This window comes from Hippocampus guttulatus, chromosome 6 (genome assembly GCF_054856545.1).
Source record: "Hippocampus guttulatus isolate MCC_2025c chromosome 6, RoL_Hgut_1.0, whole genome shotgun sequence".
NCBI lineage: Eukaryota > Metazoa > Chordata > Actinopteri > Syngnathiformes > Syngnathidae > Hippocampus > Hippocampus guttulatus.
Genome location: NC_141266.1, coordinates 6,641,594 through 6,645,672, shown reverse-complemented (window position 1 = coordinate 6,645,672; position 4,079 = coordinate 6,641,594).

Sequence of the window (4,079 nt, the reverse complement as noted above, 5' to 3'; positions counted from 1 at the left end):
GAGACCCTCTCTTACCAGTGTGTATTGTGCAACATCTGGCTCCTGCTGTGTATTGATCTTGGCTGAGGTCAGAACAAGGAGTTAGTGGAGGGGGTTGTGGTGTCTGTCGCTTAAGTGCACATCTTTTTTAAGAACCTCCCGTTTGTCCCAGTGAGCTTTTACCATCAAGTGGTGCTCTATTGCACAAGAAGAGCCAGTATCCCACAGGAGATCATCCAGCCAGGACCTGAATAATTCATTCAGTGTTTGCCGTCTCAGAGCTCCAGGAGTCTGAGATGATGAGGGCTTTTAAAGCATGAGTGTACCTCCGAAGGTCTTCATTTTAAATCTGTATTTCTCCTTCCCACCTTTACTTGCTTTTATTTGTATCGAAAATAATTGGTTTCTTCCAATTGTTTCAACAATTGGCGCTGACACACCAATCATACCCCGGTGTGATATGATTTCTTAACTCATTAATTCCTGCTCATCTCTTTGCCCCAGCCTCCCTCGATGCTCTGTCACGAACGGGGCTCTTTGCGGGAAATCCTAGCACGCAGTTCTATCTGTTCTCATCTCATGTTTCAGAGTGGTATCGTGTACCGAAGGAAGGTGGTACGTTCGGATCACCATAACCTTCAGATATGCTTTCTTTTCTTTCGCCGTCCCTTGATGGCCTCTTCCCACTATTTCTGGAATTTGTATCTCTATTATCCTCATGTTTCCTCTTAACAATATTCATCTTGTGTTCCACCTTGCAAGGATGTAGAGGCAAATTAGATTGGAACTGTGACAAGGGTGAAATTCAAACCATGCATGGAAAGACATGGACAGTATGTGAGCTAAAAACATCCATGTACCCAATAAATCTGTCAAACAGGGTGAGAACTGCAAAAATACCTCTGTGGGTGGATAATTTGGAGATGTTGTTTTGATAAAGCTTTTCTTTTTCTGATAATATATAACAAATCACCCTCATATCACTTATTTGACAATAAAAAACAAACAAATAATGTTTTACAAGCTGTTCAGGATCGTAGGAAGCTGGAGCCCAACGCAGCTGACTTCAGGTGAAATAAGTCCCCTGTACTGATTGCCAGCCAGTCACTGGACAAGCTATCCAACAATGCTGTTAAAATAAATCCCATTTCTAAAGAGCATCACTCATCAATGGCTGAAAATGTTGTAATATGTTTGCAGCATAAATCATTATCATAGTAAATATGTAGGCTACAGCATTTCTTTTCAGTTCGTCGTCTTTAATTCAAATTTCTTCCGATCAAGTTCGCGTCGTCATTCTCATATGCTTCAAATTGCCATTAGGTGTCTGTATGGTTTCGTCATACTGGAACTAGGACTACCGGTAATTGCTGGCTCTGAGTCTAGGAATCATGTGAATGCAGTCTTACTACACTAATGCAAGCTATTTCATTGTGGTCTGTGGGAGCAAATGGTAAACATAAAGTTAAACTACTTCCCATTTTTTACCATTCATGTTTGCATTCCCACTTTCATCCGCATGTAATAGCTAACAGGCGTCTGTTTTCATCATATCAGAACTAGAAATACGTGCTTTCGTGTCGAAGAATCATGGGAAATATAGCCCTATGCGCCTAATGCTGCAGTCGTCATAGATACAACATGACTTGAGCTTTTCTGGCGGCAAATTTCCAGTGTTGCACAGTGGTAATTTTACAGTTTACCCCCAGCAAGTCCCAGGGACTTGCTGATCAGAAATGTATGAGTCCCATTATGTATTTAGAGAGTCCCAAATTTCGAATTCTGAAATGGTATACTTATTCAACTGCATATGATAATATCACAAACAACAACAATATACATTGATAATAGGTTTATTTCTTATAAACAAATGCTGCAAAAATTTAAATAATTCAGGCATACAAGATTAACAATGAACATCAGCAGCTGTGTACTCCAGGTTCATTCAACAAAATAAATGGATCAAAATATATTGTACTCATATGGCATCATGAATACAACATACCACAAAATCTGAGTATTTTTTTCCAGTCTTACACTGCAAAGATTAATTTACTGCTAATCATTAATACAGGTAAGTATTGATGTGGCTTGACATCCTCTTCCCAAGACGATGCATGTGTAATCGACTATCAATTTGACGAAAGAATCTACCACACATCATCGTTAGTTCTACTGACAGTTAACATTAGCATTACTACACTTTGTGACGAATGTTTTATTCATAAAGTTACCATGCTACAACCAGTAAATTATAGAATAACCAAGACTGTTTCATAATATTTTTCATAGCGATTAGCCTATAGATCTAATGACCAACTTGTCTCGTAATCGTGCCTCTCGTCGTATTTCGCTCTCATGTTCTATGCATACATCCCAGGTGAGTTTAGTGATACGCCCTTCGAACGATTCATACGAAAAATCAGACTGGCATTCCCATTTCTTAAATGTCGTAATTAGTAGACCTTTGGGGGGGGGGTTTTCGCCGCCATTTCAAACTGTCATCCGCGCGATTCCTCAGTTTGCGGACTAAAATAGCAACCCGCATGCGTGCATAATGTTATCTGTTCGCCCCGCCAACACTGAAAACAAAACAAAAGAAAAGTAAATTAGAAGAAACACACTCACACACCACAAACACACAGACAGGCACAGTGAAATCGCGAGATTCGACCGCATACAGTCAACTTGTGTACGGTGACTTTTATGCGAAACGATTTTTCGGTACCATCAAAATGACGCCACGGAAACGACAAGCTACAGGTAACGATCGTTACTGTGAAATCCTCAGGCCGGCCGTAGTTTTTTTTTTTGTTTTGACGGAGAAATTTCCTTGCGTCCCAAAAACACATATTATTTGGAACTGTGCGTCCCGCGGGATGATTATGCGTCTAGGACGCGGGACGCAGAGGTAACGAGATGGCTGGTTGCAATATGGGACCAGAGCTGCACAAACTAAACGACACAGATATCTTCCAACAGAGTGAGTGCATTGACTTGAACTGTCAACCAAGATAGCATTTAGCATTAGCAAAAGCAGTAACATAACCACTGGTCACTCGAGTGATTTGCGATGTTCCAATTTTTCCCGTCGGAGGATCCCTTCCTCTTCACAAAAAAAAAAAAAAAGCAAGCCAGACGCGCAACCTGATGTTTTGGACCCATTTGAAACCTAGCATAAGAGTGTTAAATTTTATGCGGCATGGCTCAGTGGAAGAGTGGTCGTCTCCTGACCAGCGATTGGGGGTTTAATCCCGGCCATTGCGACCTTGTCGAAGTGTCCTTGAGTAAGATACTGAACTCATAGTTGCCCCTGATGCTTTGTCATCAGTTAGTAAACTGGCAAGTTACATGCATTGAGTTTTGGAATTAATCTTGATGTTTTATAATATTCACATGGTTGCTTACTGTTGATATGTGCCGTAACACCACAAAGAGATCATGACATCAACATTAATCCGTCCATCTCAGTCCTGGTGGTGACGCCTCAAAAGTTTCATTTTAAAAAGTTCAAGAACAAGATAACAAACATGGAATGATTGCATTCTCCTACCCTCTCGCTAATGAAAAAAAACCTGTTGCGTACAGACAGCATACTAATGACTTTATTCACTAATGTATTGATCACTGATTAAAAATCCAAGCCAACATCAAATTCAGCAAACCAATCTTCCTGCCTTTTTCTCTTTGCAATGTTTTATCAAGAGAGTCAACAATGCACTTGGCCACTGTGCTTCAAAATACGTAATTGAGAAGCTGAAAATACTGCTGACAGATTACATCACCCCTTCTGTGATCTATTTACATTTCAGACGGCATACGTGACTAAAGTATTCATGATGATGTCATCTAAATACAGGACTTGCACTCAGAAGTTGTGTAGTTGCTCCCATACTCAGCTGGGCAGACCAACCCTTTCACTCTAACGCTAATAAATAGGCTGGGCCTGGCAAGCGGAAAATATGTTGGGCCTAAATTTCGGAGACTGGCAGGTGTTTGATAATGTCTGAAAGAGAGACACATATATACTAACCGTCCTGTGCACTTAGCCTCTGAAAGACATCCACAGTCTAAAATATAGATGACGAGACTTGGACAAG